The sequence below is a fragment of the Peromyscus californicus genome, unplaced genomic scaffold (genome assembly GCF_007827085.1).
Source record: "Peromyscus californicus insignis strain IS unplaced genomic scaffold, ASM782708v3 Scaffold_19__1_contigs__length_69161282, whole genome shotgun sequence".
Lineage (NCBI taxonomy): Eukaryota > Metazoa > Chordata > Mammalia > Rodentia > Cricetidae > Peromyscus > Peromyscus californicus.
In genome coordinates, this window is record NW_026294491.1 from 22,390,993 (window position 1) to 22,409,178 (window position 18,186).

The window sequence follows — 18,186 nt, forward strand, 5'->3', positions numbered from 1 at the left end:
TATATTTTTCTTAATCTGTTACAGTGTCAAGTCACCCAGCCTCTTGCCTTGGCAGTTTTCTAGAAAACTGTAAAAGGTAGGAATAAGATTTATGGAAGAGTAAAATCACAAGACTTCATTAGAAATTAGGATGACTGGACATGTTCTGTGACAAGAATAGATGGAACAGGTGTGTACACAAGGCCTAACGCTATGGAAAACTATGATTTGGCCTTCATACACAGGTACCTCAGAATTCTGGAGCTGCATCCACAAAATACCATTAGCGAGGTTTGCTTTAAATCATATAAACTTATTCCCTCAAGTCTGGAGGGTAAAAGTCTAGAATGGTGATGGAGCATATGGTTTCTCCTGAGGCCCCTCATCTATGCCAACAGTTGATGGCATTGCCACTCGGTCCTTACAAAGCCTTGCCTAAGTGCTTGCTCATAAAGTTGGTGTCTCTGTGTATCCAAATTCTTCTCTGATGGGATACCACTCACATCACATGAAAGTCTCTCTCAGCTTTACTTTATCATAATCACTTCTTTAATGGTTTCATCCCTAAATATAGCTGCATTCTGAAGAAATATGGAATTTATCAGGCAGGAAAGAAATACAAGGGGGCCAGGTAACTTTTCAGAAAGCCTAATAAAGAATTTTTTAATTACAGAAATGTTTAATTTTTACTATTATAAGAAATTATTGTTATCTTTCATGCACTTTGTCTATTTTTGTTTTTTATATTTATTTTTATTTGTGTATGGAATGCCTAGGAAAGCCATAAGAAAGTGTTGGACCCCTTGGAGCTGGAGTTACAGGCTGATGTAAGTTAAAAATACTTTTTTTTGAGACAAGGGTTCTCTATATAGCTTTGGAGCCTTTCCTGGAACTCACTCTGTAGCCTGGAACTCACAGAGATCTGTCTGTCTCTGCCTCCCGAGTGCTGGGATTAAAGGCGTGCGCCACCACTGCCCAGCTTAAAAATACTTTTAAATATTTATTTGTATTATACTTAATTATATGCATGTGCACATGCACAGATATGTGTGTACAGGTGCCTGCAGAAGTCAATGATATCAAATCCTCCTGGAGCTGGAATTAAAGGCAGTTCTGATCTACCCAACATGGGTGCTGGGAGCTGAACTCAAGTCCTCTTCAAGGGCAGTGTGTTCTTACCCACTGAACAATATCTAAATCCCTAATAAAGATCTTTAGAGTACTTTCTATTGAGTATTGAAGAATTGACCAGTTTCAAGCCAGTAGAGGCATGTAGCCTTAACATATATAATAACCAAAGCAATATAACATATTTATTACTAGTTCCCCCAGGACATGCCAGTTTCTGTTTACTAAATAAGGAATCCACATGTTCCCTGGAAACACATTCTACTTAAAGAGAAATTGTTTTTGTGGAGAGATACCATCGTGAAACAGCCTGTGTGCTTTGGTTATCCTTGTCCATGGTCCATTATTTGTGTTGTGTTCTTTCCCAATTGTGGTTATCCTTGATTCTACACTTATGGCTTCACAAAAGAGATACGTGGTAAAAACTGTGTCAGGAAATCTAGGTCCTATAATCAGGAAGGATTGTTGTAGGGCCTTGCATGTGTATTGGTAAAGGCTCCCTTTCCTTCATACCAAACCCAAGAAGACAGTAAAACAATAGCAAAGACTTTATAAGGACTTGGGCAAACCTAGGACATAGTAAAATAAGAAAAGTTCAGGGCAAAGTCCGTGGTCTGTGTGTCTCCTCAAAGAGACCAGCAGGGTTCCCTTGCACCCCAGTGAGGCACAGGAACAGACTCTTGTCTGCCAGAGGATTTAAAGAGATGTCTCCAAGCAGCAAGTACTGACTCAGCAGCATGTAACTAAGGACTAGAAAGGAGAATGAATCTCAGAAAAATGTTAGATGAGGAGGAAGAGTAGCAGTCCCCATCCCTTGGTGATCTGAAAGCTTCATAGAGCTTACAGAACCAAACATGAATATCAGAAAGTGTCATTTTTAATTAATTAGTTTATTTATCTATTTAAAAATTATTTACATGTGTGTGTATGTGTGAGTATGTATGCCTATGCAGTTCAGAGGACATGTGGCAAGAGATGTTTCTCACTTTCCCCTCAAATGGGTTCCAGAGGTTGAACTGAGGTAATCAGCCTTGGCAATAAGTGCCTTTAGCTGCTGAACCATCTTGTTGGCCCAAATTTCACAATTTCAAATACTTGGGTCCACAGTTAACTTTATTTAAACAAAACAGCTTCCTTCTTGTTATCACCCTGTTTATTTATACTGCTTGCAAAGTGCGGAGTCTACCAAAGAGCTGCCGATTGTTACAAACAAGAATTGAAATCAGATTGGTTTCTGCATGTGTTCATAAAAATATGCATTTCAGTGCTTGTTTTAAAAGTTTCCCTGGCTTGTAAAATATGACATCCTATATATTGAGATGCTTGATGATGAACTAGCAACCATGGCTGGTTTAAAATCTCGCCAAGTCAAACCCTAGTCTAAAACTTTCCTGCTTTTGTGACAAAGAACACATGATGATGATATTTGAAATGCCAACCTATTGACCATCGAGACAGGACAGGCTGCTCTCAATCCCCAAAAGAGTAACTGTAAACATCAGGCCTGCATGCCCCTGAGCTCATCTGTGAGATGGAGGCCAGTTACAGCAGCACAGAATGTGGGAATCAGAAGCATCTTAGATTCCATCTGGCAAACGCCCTCTTTAACAGATGTGAGAACTGAGATCTGGAAACATGGAAAGATTTGTTTAAGGCTAGAGTCAGCACTATTCGGCATAGTTTGGGAAATGGTGTCTCAACATTCCACTTCTGTGCTTCCTCAAGGTCAGACCAGAACCACTTGCCTGAGTATTCACTTTTGTACAAGGGCAATTATAGAATTGTCAGTTGCAATATTTTCAGATTTAATAAGAAAAAAAATGAGTCAAGAGGTTGATATACCACCAATGCTGGGCTTTTTCTCATGTTGAGGAAATATTTTCCTAAGGTGGTAGAAGGTTCATATACTTATCCATCACTACTTACATGCTCAGTTGACAGAACAAGAAAACAGGTCAGGTTGCTTATGGCATAATAAAATCTCATGGGGAGACACTCAGTAGGATGAAGTGAATTCAGAAATTACTCCATGTCGACCCCAGAGCACACACAAGGAATTGCAAAACTTTCAGTAAATGTTTTTCTCAAACTTCCTTTATGATTATTTACCATATATCCTGAGCATGTAGTTAAAATACATCTTAAAATACATGTCAAACCATAATTAAATATAGTTTGAAGTAATAACTAGTCATTCGAGTCATGTATAATTTAAAGTTTTAAGCATATTGAACACTGAGGCTGGAGAGATGACTCAGCCATTAAGAGCACTCACGGGCTGCTCTTCCAGTGGACCAAGTTCAATTTCAAGCCCCCACATGGTAGCTCACAATCATCTATAACTCCAGTTCGAGGGATCCAGTGCAATGCCCTTTTCTGGCTTCCAAGGGCATCAAACATATATATGTGATCCACAGGCATACATACATTCAAAATATCCATGCACTTAAAATTTTAAAACATTAAATTGAAACTTCTACTTTTGTTACAACTAGACTTCTTGTTGCAATTTTGTCTGCATCAGGATATGCTGCAAACAACTCCGATTTATATGCTACCACTCCCACTCTTCCCCCATAGAATATTTTTTTAAATATGTGACAAATCTCAGCACAGCAGCTGGTAAACTGGATGTGGTCCAGGAAATAACCTCCCTCCCATGCTCATGGAAGCAACCCTACCAACTGAGCACTTCATACACACACATACTAACTTTTTAGGAAGATGGATTTCAGTAGGAAGGGGGAGGGGATGAAAGGGGATAATGTGGGATAAAAATGACTATAATTTATTGCATACATATGTAAAGCTATGAAATAATTGAAAATAAAATGTTTATTTATGTATTTATTGAACTATTGTCATCATGCTTTGCTGTAGATTATTTTAAAGTGGATGTTAGCAGTTCATGTGGTTAAAAAAAGGGATGTACGGGTGGCTGAGGTGGAACCTGGTTCCCATAGACGTTTATCCTGGGTATAAACAGTAGTATTCTCTACCAGATGACACAACCAACCCTCAAAGTACTGTGGAATGTCTTTCTGTATGCTGTGAATATGTGCTGCTCTGATTGGTTGATAAACAAAGCTATATTGGTCTATGGCAAGGAAGCTTAGAGGCAGGCAGAAAATATTAGCAGATAGACAGGAAGAAGAAAGGCAGAAGGGAAGAGTTCCAAGCCAGCTGCCCAAGGAGCAACATGTAATGAGACGTAGGTAAAACCATGGAACACATAGTAATACATAGATTAATAGAAATGGGTTAATTTAAGATATAAGAGCTAGCTAGCAAGAGGCCTGCCATAGACTATACAGTTTGTAAATAATATAAGCCTCTGTGTGTTTACTTGGGTCTGAGTGGCTGTGGGACTGGGCAGGACACAGGAAAACATCTGACTACATTAAAGTGATTTCTTTGTGATAGCTATCTATTTTCTGTGTAGCCAAACAATGTGGGGCCTTGAATCCACAACTTGTGTCTTCTAGACGTTTTAGCAAAAGAACACAAATGTGCTGTGACCTATAACGTCAGATACTATAGAAAGAATTGTAGACAGCACAAGCTGGCAATTTGTCAGGAAATTCAAGAAATGTGTGTGCTTAGGTACCACTGTATCCTTCTAAGTGTCCCTCATTGTCCCCTAGTATAGGTATGCATTGCTTTCCCTATGCTGCTGTGTCACCTACCATCTTCTGAACAGCCTGGAAGAATTTGATTATCATTATTTCCTATAGCTCTTACTTTTACTAGTTCCAATATTTGACTGAGATTTTCTCTGCTTTCCGAATATTTTTGCTCAAAATCATCTCCACTCATCTTGTCTGACCTTGTTGGTTTTGTTGGGCTACAATCTCCTCGTGTAAATGATAAACTCCCCTGACCTCCTCCTCTTAAGATATATGTTAGTATTATTGTCACCATAACAAAGTCCCTGAGACTTAAGGGGGGAATGCATTTTCAGAGGTGTTACCCCTCAGCTCTGTTTACTGTGGTAAGGCAGAGCATATGTCTACCATATGGCTACCTACAGGAACCTGAGAGAACACATGAAGAAGCTAGGGCAATATACATCATCCAAGGTGCCCAAGAGACCTGTTTCCTTCAACTAGGCTCTGTGGTACTTTGAATGATAATGGCCCCAATAGACTCAATTATTTGAATACTTGTTCATTATGGAGTGGCACTACTTGAGAGAGATTAGGAGGTGTGGCCTTGTTGGAGGAAATGGGTCATTAGGGCTGGGCTTTGGGTTTCAAAAGCCTAAACCAGTCCCAGTAGCTCTCTCTTTCTTTCCCTCACAGATCCAGGTATAGAACTCTCAGCTAATTTCTCCTGCCTGTGTGCCACCATGGTTCCCACTATTATGAAAAAGGACTAAATATCTAAAACTGTAAGCAAGCCCCAATTAAATGCTTTCTTTTATAAGAGCTGACATGGTCATGGCATCTCTTCACAGCAATAACACTAACTAAGACAGTCTCCATCCTCTACTCTTTAACCACCTCCTCCAAATAACATAATATTATAAATACATCAATTAATTAATCCATCAACTGGATCAAAGCCATCATGATCCAATCAGTTCTCTAAAGCCCACCGTAAGGGAAGCAAGGCCACCAGTACATGAGCCTATGTGAGACATTTCATTTTCAGAGCACAACAAGGTCTAGTTGGGTAAGAATGTAATAAAATCAATGTTGATGTTTTTAGCATCTAAGTTTTTGTTTTAGCTACTGTTCTGATTTCATTTCTGATGCTGTAATAAAGTATCCCAACAAAAGGGTAAGGATGGGACTATTTGACTTACAATTTCAAGTTCCAGTCCATTATTCTGGGGAAGTCAAAGGAGAAACTTAAGCAGCTAAGTCACACCATAGTCCCAGTCAAGAGCAGAGTGCATACATGCATGCCTGCTTACTTGCTCTCACTAGCTTTCTCCTGTATTATACAATTCAGGACCCCTTGCATAGGAAGTAGTATCACCCACAATGGGCTAGACTGCCCTACATCAATTGACAATCAAGACAGTCCCATGCAGACACACCCACAGACTAACCCAAACTAGGCAATTCCTCAATTGAAGCTCTCTTCCCAGATGATTGTCAAGCTGACAATTAAAACAAACCAGGATAGGCATCAATGTGCTAAAGAGTTTAGAAGGAGAAAGTTGATGGTGATGAGAGTTGTACAGATGTTCAGATTCTAAACAGTAAACACGTGACACAGACTGAGATCCACAATGGATGTCAACAGTAACCACGTGACACAGACTGAGATCCACAATGGATGTCTACAGTAAACACGTGGCACAGACTGAGATCCACAATGGATGTCTACAGTAACGACATGACACAGACTGAGATCCACAATGGATGTCTACAGTAACCACGTGACACAGACTGAGATCCACAATGGATGTCTACAGTAAACATGTGACACAAACTGAGATCCACAAGGAGTGTAAGAGATGTCTCTCAGCTGATGCATTCCAAAATTACATCATGATTTCCTGGAGGGTATTTACAAGCTCAAGAGTTTCTGATTTGTGATGAGAAAAATAGGAAGGAATTAAATAAGAGGCAAATATATGACCTGAATATTGAGTATGACTTCACTGTCCCAAATAGCTGCCTTGGGCTCTGAAATTTCAATATCTTCAGGGAGGTAGTTAGTCTTAATTTGGGAATATCTAACTTTGGCTGAAAGGTAAAAGTTTTTTCTTAAAATATAGAGAAGTTATTAATAAATGTCAAATCTAATCATCAAAACCTCTCTTCCTCTTCTTCCTCCTCTACACACACACACACACACACACACACACACACACATGCGCACGCGCACACACACGTACACACACACACACACACACACACACACACACACACACACACACACATTCTCAACTTTTCACAGTCCCAGTTGCAGATCATATTTGAGTTCATGACTAGCTCTCCTCGGTCTACAATGCAATGACATATTGGATGAGTCTCTTTTTCCATTAAAATTTCTATAGCAGCACAATGCAACCCTCACTTAAAATTAAGCCATATCTTTTCATGCTGAATGACTTAATTTTATATTTTCTCTGACACTAATAGAAAAGCCATTTCCCACTCCACTCTCAATGCTAAGCTGCACCACATAGCAGCATACAGCTTGAGAATGTGTCTATATGGTAATAACAATAGAGAGAATAAAATTATTCACATAGATCTTTCTATTATATATTTCCTTACTTTCTTTAAATATCTAGGGGCTCCTCCCTAGGGAATCTCCCTGGAAGTACTGGAAAAAGTTGGGGCTTGTGATTGAAAACTCCATGTAAACTTTTACAGTCATACTAACACCATAATTAAGGGTCTCCATATGCTCTCAGCTTCCAAACCTCCTTCAGAAACCCTCAATATAGCAGTTTCAGCTCTGTGCCATAGATCCTAGAACACATATCTAGCAGGGTGCTGTGATCCAGGTCCCCCTGATGGCTTTTGCCTGTTTATACCATGTTTCCCTTCTCCTTCACACAGAAACACATTTCAAAAACCCTTTAAAATTAAGCTCTATCCCCATTAATATTGAGCAGCAGGGACTTTACCTGGGACGCTGTAATTATCTCAGACCCCCTTCTCTCTTCTTGATCACTACTGGCTTCTGTCGTCTTTGGTTCTGGTTGCAGAAGTACCTCAGACCAGGGAATGCCTCTCCTTTGACAATGTTATGCATACGAGTGCTTTAAGTGTTTGAAAGCATAGAACCTAGAAGGCTTTGTGCTGTTCAGTTTGGGTCCTACTGTGAGCAATAAAGCTTTTAATTAAAGAAATCAATAAAAAATTTCCCTGGGTTAGAAGCTTAATCCTCACAGTGTTAGGTTTTGGTCCTCTACTGAGGAGTATCACGGCAACACTGTCATCTCTTGCCATTGTTGACTGAGTTAGGAAGTCCCAGCTCCAGCCCAGATTCTCATTCTTATTGCTACATCTGGACACAATACAAAGTAATCCAGAATCTTCTTTATGCCATCCCTGTCTACCCATCTCATTTCTAAATACTATCTGATCATCAAGTCACTGCACTGTGTAAGTCACTTCAGAACTTCAAGTCATTCATGACACCCGCTGTGTAAGGACCTGTTCCACCCACCACACATCCGTGGCAGAAATTTTTGTACCCTGTGAAGATGTGTCCTTGCCAAGGTGCCTTCTGATTGGTTTACTAAAGAGGAGAGGTGGGATTTCCAGGAAGAGAGAGGAAGAGGAGGAGGAATCTAGGCACCTGGACATGCTGGACTGGGGAAAGGTAAAAGCCACATAGCAGAGGAGATTGATAGAAGCAGGTTAATTTCAGTTATAAGAGCTAGTTGGGAACAAGCCTAAGCTAAGGGCCAAGCTTTCACAATTTGGGGGCTGGCGATCCAAAGATAGTTTGACAAAGACGCTTGCTACACACATCAGGATTTCCTCACATGCTGTGACTCTGTCCTTTATTTACCTGTTTCCTGTGACAGTGGATTTCTTGCTATACATTAAACATCCATCAAAATGCCTAATCATCTCCCTTTCCACGAACCCCTCCATGTTGCTCACTCTCACCTTCCTTGTCTGTCTCCATCCACCTACCACCCCCTCTTGCCTTCTTGTGGACTCTGAATGTCTGTGTTCCTAAAAAGCCATTGTTTAAAGCCTGAAGAGTGAAGGTATTAGCACAACGACGGCCCTTCAGGAATTGATGAGGCACTGGCAGGAGTGGGATAAACACTAGCAGAGCCCCCAGGGAAAGAGTCCACCCCTGCCAGCATGAGAGTTACAGAGAAATCTATCAGTAAGAATGGCATCCTGCTCCACACAGTAAACCGACTAGTGACTCAGTCTCTCGCTTTTCTATCTCTGAAACTGTGAAAGCTCAGTTTCCACAGCTGATGCACTATCCAATCTTTGGCATTTTGTTACAGCATACCAAATGGACAGAGAAACCCTCTGTCCTTTCTCATGACCCCCGCTAGGCACCTCGTAACTCAGTCCTCTCTCAGGCCAGAGTCTCTATTCTCTTTCAATATTGTAAGCTCCAGACTTTGTAGGGCTATCCGTGCTTAATTATAACCATTGTTTGATTTTTCTAACTTGAATACCAACTGAAAATACCTGTTCCATCAAATAACAGGTATTTCCAACAGCTAAAAATATCCTGAAAGAAGAAAGGAATCAAATGCAGGGTGAGGAGAAACACAGTTAGAATTTAGTATATTTTCTTTTTTAAACTACATAGAATGCTCGCAGTGTCTGTATTTCGCATCTGCAACTACACTTCCACCCTCCCATGATTTATGGAGTGGCATTCCCTTGTATTTCATTATTTGCTACCCTGGATGAAGACATTTGGGGCCTGTCATAGCTTCTCTTCCCATTTGTTGTTTGTGTCCTTAAAGTCTTGAAAAAGAAAAAAGAAAAAAACAAAACAATGAGCATCTCCACATGACACGAAGGTTTGCTGTGCTGTCATTGTCTGTGCTGAAGAGTACACTGCATTCCTGTGTGCTGTGTGAGAGATGGAAGTGCTTAGGGAAGAGAAAGGACTAATTAATGAACTTGTCAAACCTCCCTCCCAGAAGAATGCACTGTTGTCTTCTGCTCAGTATTTTTTTCCCAGATACAGAAGAGCCATTTTCTCTCCTTGTTCTAGTCCTTTGTTGTACATGGACCTACAGCTGCCCCAATACTGTATGAGGTGACTGTGAGACACTTTCTCCGTATTCAACAGCATGCATCATTCTTTAATATGTACAAATATATGTCTATATGTACCCATGAAGTGTGATATAAAATCTCAATGTAATTAATATGCCATGTAAAATGATTTAGAATTTTAAATTTCAATTGTATTTATGTAATTTTTATTTGAATGCTGTTAGATATTAGTCATACTTTATGTCATAGTTTCAAATTTTAAATGGAAAAACCTTACAGAAACAAAAGTAAATATTTCAATGTAATGTTTAAACTTTGAACATGTCATTACAGTTTTATTTTATATTCCAACCTTTCAAATCACTATACCAATAGAATGCCAGCTATGTAAAAATTGCCATAGTAACCTAATTAGTAACTTAAATTGCCTACAAAAACCTCTAGAATTAATTCATAAAATGTGCGAATCACACCTGCCTGCACTTCATAACTTGAAATCCCAGAGTCCCAACAACAAACCATTCCGCCCATCTTTGATGTGTTGCCATATTGAAATAGCATAGCCTACACAAGTTAAAATTTTTTGTCATGTGGATCTATGTTTAAAAGACTGAGTAACAAAAATATATTTTACTTGGGAGCCCATTATCTTGGCTTACATTTTTTAAATCAACTTTCACAAATGAAAACAGCAGCCTCCAACTAATTCTTCAATTTTCTCTCTCTCTCCTTTCCTCTCTTTCTCTCCTCTCTCCTCTCTCCTCTCTCCTCTCTCCCTCTCCTTTCTCTCTCTCTCTCTCTCTCTCTCTCTCTCTCTCTCTCTCTCCCTCCCTCTCTCCCTCCCTCTCCCTCTCTCTCTCCCCCCTCTCTCTCTTTATCTATGCATATATATGTATGTATTTCTGATACTCATTCAAATGTTAAGTGTTCAGTTTTCCTGTGGAAAGCAAAGCATTCATTTTACTTAACCTAAATTATATCAAATATATAAAATTATAGGCCAGTAAGATGGTTCAGTAGGTAAAAACTCTTGTTTGCCAGCTTGGTGACTTGAGTTAGATACTCAAAACCCACACGGTGGAAGGAAAGAGTGGTTCCTACAAATTTTCCTCTGACCAGACATGTACTGTGGCATATGCATACTCCCCGAATATATATAATGAAATGCATTTTAAATATACACTTTAAATAGATTGTGGACAAATATCACATAATAGAAAATAATAAAATAAAAAAATGTATATGACAGTTATGCCATTTAAGCAAGAATTAAGTCCTAGATTTGAGGCAATCTCCAAAAGAGTGCAATCCTTAACCTAAACACATACAAAGTGATAATAATCATGAAGATGTGATGACTGTAATAGATGCACACATTATTAACATATTAATAGTATTTACCTCAAATCTTTGGTGATGGAATTGATGCATTCTCTATTAATGGAACTAATGCTATTTTGTAGATGAGTAAATTCCCTCCTCTTGGTTCAGCACACAAAGTGGAAATTCATTTATATATTTTCTCATTTAGATTCTCTTTTTCTCTGTGTGTTTCTCTGTGGTCTCTGTCTCTCTCTGTGTCTCTGTCTCTCTTCTCTCCTCGCCTCTATCTGTGTCTCTGTCTCTATCTGTGTCTCTCTCTTTCTGTCTGTCTGTCTGTTGCTATCTATGTATCTATCATCTATCTATCTATCTATCTATCTATCTATCTATCTATCTACATATCTATCTATATCTCTTGATCTTGCAAACACCCAAGAACAAATAAGGCAGAAACAGAGTAATGTTTAATACCTCTTCCGTATCTAGATTCTCTGAAATCAGTCAACTCTATTTCTTAAAGTGCTAGAGAGGCCCACAGAAATCCACAAAGATACCCCCACAACAGATTGCTGGCAATGGTCAAGAGACAGCCCGAACTGACCTACTCTGGTGATGGGATGGCCAAACACCCTAATTGTCATGCTAGAAACCCCTTCCAACTACTGAGAGATCTGGATGCAGAGATCCATGGCTAGGCCCCGGGTGGAGCTCTGGGAGTCCAATTAGCGAGAAAGAGGAGGGTTTATATGAGCGAGAATTGTTGAGACCAAGGTTGGATAAAGCACAGGGACAAATAGCCAAACGAATGGAAACACATGAACTATGAACCAATGGCTGAGGGGTCCCCAACTGGATCAGGCCCTCTGAGTGGGTGAGACAGTTGATTGGCTTAATCTGTTTGGGAGGCATCCAGGCAGTGGGACCGGGTCCTGTGCTCATTGCATGAGTTGGCTGTTTGAAACCTGGGGCCTATGCAGGATCACTTGGCTCGGCCTGGGAGGAGACGACTAGACCTGCCTGGACTGAGTCTACCAGGTTGATCTGAGTCCGCGGGGGGAGGCTTTGCCCTGGAGGAGGTAAGAATGGGAGGTAGGGTTGGGGGAAGGTGAGGGGGGTGGGAGGGAGGAGAACAAGGGAATCCGTGGCTGATATGTAGAACTGAATTGTATTGCAAAATAAAAAAAATAATAAAAAATATATATTAATTTTTATCATAAAATAAAATAATTATATTATGCAATTACTAAAATATTAAAATAAAAGTGTTTGCATGTAAAAAAAAAACCACCCAGGTAGAAGCTTTACTTCTGCATCTATAACACAGTCAGGATCATACCTGCTATGCTGGAGGAGTCTTCTGTCTGGTCAGCTCATCTTCTATTGGTAGTTTTCTTTCCTTTCTAGTTCCGTACTACTATTGATTCTGCTTTGGGTGAGGCAGTTCTCAGACCTTGATTCCTGTATCACCTTCATGCACTATCTACTACACACTTCCCCTGCGGGCTGGTAGTTCATAAAGAATGGTTACCATATCAGCAGCATCCCACATCACTCAGGCTTTGTTAGAATCAAGGATTTTTGGGTTCTACCCGGGAACTCCTGAATCAGAAACTGGAGGTGGGACCCAGCCATCTGCGTTTCAATAAGCCTTCCAAGTAGTTATCATGCTAAAATTTGAAAGCCAAAGTTCTCAAATCATATTTTTTTTGAACAACAAAAGTCATGTTCACTGACCTGCCTCAAACATCTTCAATGACGTTTCCCTGTGGGTGTCCCTTCAGGTCAAGGATTGAGTCCAAGCTCTCAGGAAGACATGCGAGACCCATTCTGTTCTGATATTTCAGCTCTTCTCTTTCCATTTCCTCCCTCCCACCTAGTGTTTTAGTCATAAGGACATTTTGAAATATTGTGAGCACAACCTGCTTTTTATGCCTTTATGTCTTTTCCGAGTACACCTCTTCCCACACGCAACCCATCCACCTGGAGGAGTTCTATTCATCTCCCCAGATCCAGCTCAAATGTCCCCTCTCAGGGAATGATTTCTGGGGGCTAATTTCAATAATTTACTTATACCTTATTTCTAGTCTTCCAGATCCACCCACATAATTTTCCTGAATTTACATGTTCATACATTTAAAAAGAAATGAAGACTGCTTACTTGTCAAACAAGGTAAAAGGAAAGAGAAATAGCATTTATTCTGCCTCCCACCAGCTCACCCCTAGTCCAAGAGCTAAAAAGTGGCATATGTCTCTTGGAATAAAGGTGGCACCTTGAGGACACTGATGCTTCCTCCCAGATGCTGGCCCAGTTGCCTACCATCCCTGCAGCACAAGTACAAAGGAGGTCCACATATCATATTTCCAAATGTTCAAATGTTATAAATACAACTAAAAACTTTCAATAAAGTATGTTCTATCATTGTACTTCCCTTAAAAAATGATTTCTTAGGGCTGGAGAGATAGCTTAGGGCTTAAGAGCATGGCTCTTGTGGAGGACCCGAATTCCATCCAGTATCCATGTTCAGTAGTTCACAACCACCTGTAATTCTATTTTTTGGAAATCTAATGCCCCCTCTGGCCTATACAGGCAGTGCATTTATGTGCACATACCCACCTACAGACACATGAGTATACACAATTTATTATAAAAATAATATTATAAAAATGTCTTAATGAAAAAATGTAGTGAATATAGTATAGTATATAGTGAATATAGTATTACTAAATTATATAAATTATAGTGAATATAGTATTACTAAAAAAAGCAAATATTACATTTAACATTCAATAGCATGACTAGGTATTTTGTCTTGAGGCAGCAATTAAAGACATAATTCATGTTATATATGTTTACTAAAAATGTATTTCTTGCCTTCGTTTATCAAATTACTGATGTAACCAAGATTTCTAGCTTATTTGTAATAATAATCCAAAGACTGTAAAATTAAATGTATTTTTTTCTAAAGTTGTAGAAAACAAATTCATCAACCAAATATAAAAACTCAAAAATAAATTCATTCAGAAAATCTTCTTAAGTAGTCAACATTGTCTACTATATTAAAAACAGTTACATGTGTCATGAATATCAAACTTCAAGCTGAGGATATTTTACTAAACTTGATATTTTCTCATTTAATTTAATCTTATAATACAATTGTAGATCATCCAAATACTCAGCACCATGAAAAAAAAATAATTCATTGGGTGACCATAAATGGGTCAATAACACATTTAATTCACTTTTTTCTCTAGTACTATAAGTATATACAGGAGGAATATACACTGTTTATTCATTCAAAATGCACCTTAGTCATCACGGGTAAAGGCTGTGTTAGTCTGTGTGGATTTTTCAAATCCACTGATATGATGAGAAGAGAGGCAAACTAGTGCTCCTCTACCTGGAAAAACAAGCCACCATGGCTCTGTGATGATTTGGACATTGCTTCCTGAAGGAAGAATTTGCAAAGAATTCTCTTAAGCTCTGATGTCGCAGCCCACTCCACCCTGGGTACCATGAAGCCCAGGTCCACCCAGGATGCTAGTGTTAATGTGAGCTGCATGCTTTTGCAGCTTTTGATCTGTTGTCTGTTACTTCTGATGAGTGGGGAAGAAGCATTTTCCTAGAGCTGTGTAATGTTAATCTTTTGTTTTTAACTTTTACTCTTCTCCCATACTTTACATTTCAACCACAGTTCCTTATTATTATACTTACGAATATTGTTACTTATTCGTTTGAGTGGATATTTGAGCACACATATTGTATTGAGCTGGTTTTGATACCAACTGGAGAGGCATTCATCATTGATGTATTTGTAAGAGTCTCCTAACTCATGGACTTGGGACAAGAGCCCCATTCCTTAGATCTGGACCTCCTGGTGTTACTAAGGTGTTTACTATTCTCATTCTAACCAGAGAACTGGAGTTCAGCTCTCAGTTGCTGTTCTAGGGAGGACCCAAATGCACATACCAGTTATAACTTGTATATATTTTAGTGTCTCATCTAACTTTGGTCCAGAAAACCAAAAGTGTTTTGCCTACTGCTCACAAAGCTACCCCCCACCCTTTACCCACACTACTTTTGGAAGACTGTTAAATCAAAAGTCCACTCCTCACTGAGATAGAAAGGAAAACAAAAGATCTAGATATACTTGAAAAGACTTCCTTTTGATATCCTATCTTCTAACATGCTTAATAAAATATTTATGTTTATAAGTAAAACAGCCTATCATTTCTCTGGCTGAGTTCTTTGTTATAGTTATCATCTAATTGATTCTGTTTGACACAAAGCATTATTAACGATGTCTTCACTGTATACTCTGCTTCTTTGTGGACATAGATGCAAAAGAGGTGTAAAGAGCAAAGCTACAAGCAGGAAGTTTGATAGCTTCATGTGTCAGCTGTCTGATCACATTCTTAGTAGATGCTATTGGGAAAGTATTTTATAAATGTGAATAATCCACTGGCTAGCTGAGGATGGTAGTATACATTTATAATCTCAGAGTTTGGGAATGAGACATAGAAGAATCAGAGGTTCAAAGTCAGCCTCCACAACACAGCAAGTTTGAGGTCAACCTTTTTAAATTTCCTGTCTTAAAACAGCAAAGAATATGTTGGCTTTGATGAAAGGGGGCACCATTGAGAATGTGGCTGGGCCTTATCCAGTAGATTGTGGACCCGAAGAAACAACTGGAATCACTGAGAAGGATTTTTAATATAAAAACTAATATAAAAATCGTATTTGAGCTCCCATTTCAGCATTCCCTGCAAAGCTCAGATTCAAGACTATAATGTCAGTTCTTGCCTAAATTCCTGTCCAACTTGCCTTATAGATTTTGGGCTTGGCAGACTCCACAGTAACAGAAGCCAATTCCTTCTCTGACAAATACAGACAGATATTTTTATCATGCTATCCCCATCCTCAAAGCTAGGTCATTACCAAGAAAATGGAAACATACCTATGCAACATAGCCTCTGTCTTTACCTCCCCACAGTACACTGTACAAATTACTGTTTCGATAATTTGTGGCGTGTATTAAAATAATAGGTGTAAAAGTCTACCTCCCATGCTAGACTGAGAGTTCCTTCCATGTAGAACTGTGTTGTTCATTATTCTATTTCCTGAGGCTAGGAATTGCCAATCACTTAATAAATGATTAATAAATGCCTGCTGAATGCGAGAGTGGCAGAGCTAACACATTACCTAGAAAAGCTGGCGTAGGGGAGGGGATAGGAGGAAAACATAGCAGAAGACCAAAGAGAAAGAGAGAAATGAGGAGGCAGGAGGGAGCAGTCTCCCCAAGCTAAGGCACCCAGTGAGATGGTATTCATACAGCTTCCGGAGCTCCAGCGCAGTCTTAATCACCACTCTCATGAAGATGTTGATGGTTCTGGCTAAGGAACCTGGTGCCTACAAGCAATTAACTTTAATAAGCCAGCGGGTGATTTCCTTAAATGAGTGCTGACAGCAGCTCTGGATTCTCTGGTTCCTTAGCCATGGTTTCCACCTCTGCCCTGATGAACCCAGGCTGTGCTTTGAGTGGTGAATGAGAAGGCAGCCGGAATCTGATTCTTTTCAACAGCAGAGCTCATAATCAGCTTTTTGTCACAATCGTATATGAAAAGCAGAACCCGAAAGTCTTTTCAAGTTACAAAGAAAGGCAAAAGCCAACAAGTAGTGTCAACTAGCATTTTCACAATGGCTTACGATTTCATAGAGGTTTATTAAATAAGGAACAAGGAAGTGTTTTCACCTTCCTAATTATCTCACTGGCACATTTTATTTTCTTACCTTTCACACAATGGAAATGTTGTGAGAATTCCTTCCCCGGGGAGATAAAAATGGCATCTATAGCCTCCTCATAAGGCCTAATGACAAATCAAAGCACAATTCTACCAGGGTTCCCCCTGGGGAACCAGTAAGTTATTGGGCTTACTTATTGGACATGGCGAAGGGCAACTAATGGGAGTTTGGGTGTTCACAAAGCGGCCACACTGGGAAGTTTTCACCCAGCATGTGTGATAGCTTCCTTGTGGCTGAACTTCTATGGGACTCCCTTCCCTTAGCCTTTGCCATAGATGCTAGAGCAGCAGTTCTCAACCTGTGAGTCTCAACCCCTTTGGAGGTAAAATGACCCTTTTACAGGGGTAGCCTAAGACCATCAGAAAACATAGATGTTTACATTATAAATCATAACAGTAGCAAAATTACAGTTACAGAGTAGCAATGAAAATAATTTTATGGTTGGGGGTCACCACAACATGAGGAACTGCCTTAAAGAGTCATGGCTTAGGAAGGTTGAAAACCACTGTTCTAGAGCCTGTCTCCAAGACTGGAAAGCTATGTGTAATTAGGGCATGACTGCCTAGAAATGGCTGGGAGGAAAGCCAGAATATCATGTAAGAGTCTTATGACTTTCCCCAACCCCCTCCTTCTATGAGAGAATGTCAGCAGCCAACAAGCTCAGTCTTGCAGGCAGACACAGCCGATCTAATGAAGATGGAGGCTGCTTTGTTTGGAAGGTAGGAGAGCTTACTATAACAGGAAGGCATGGATAGTTCTCCCTGGAGTCAGCCTCAATCATCGTCTTCCCAATAGCACCACCGTTTGGGCTCCTCTGCCTGAAATGTTAGTGCTTTTTCATTTACATGTAAATTTTGGACATGGTTTTCCAACGTTAATTACTCAGCTTCGTGTGACTATAATGAAATAACTGAGATAATCAACTTGTAAGGAGATAGGTTTATTTACCTCACCATGGCAGAAGTGCAAATCAAAGACTGAGAGGCCTCATTGGTTTCTGGTCCCCATGAGGGTGGCTTAGACTGGCAGGGGTGCATGGTGGCACCTGATGAGGGAGGAAGGAGAAAGGATGATCCTGGGTCCCACAATCCCCCTTCAGGAGCACACACTCTGTGATATCATAAAGGGAAAGTCTGGGAGTCAAGCTTCTTTGTTTTCATTTTGCACTTTATTTATTGATTGCATGCATTTGTGGGTCCTCCTGTGCAACTAACTACACACCTGTAGAGGTCAGAGGACACCTTGCAGGATTTGATTCTCTACTTCTACCAGGTCCAT

The 18,186-nt window shown here is 39.7% G+C and overlaps 1 protein-coding gene across 4 annotated transcripts in view; it reads right to left on the reverse strand.

Moving 5' to 3' along the window:
• Ctnna3 (catenin alpha 3) overlaps positions 1-18,186 on the reverse strand; it is a 1,464,870-nt gene that overhangs the window by 644,629 nt on the left and 802,055 nt on the right. Inside the window, exon 1 of one of the 4 annotated variants that reach the window (XM_052744819.1) lies at positions 12,843-12,960. The exons of 2 other annotated variants lie outside the window; for them this stretch is intronic. The gene's annotated coding sequence lies outside the window, so the exon portion shown is untranslated. Of the gene's footprint in view, positions 1-12,444; positions 12,627-12,842; positions 12,961-18,186 lie in introns of those variants that run through there. One more of the 4 variants, XM_052744820.1, reaches the window with a different exon arrangement.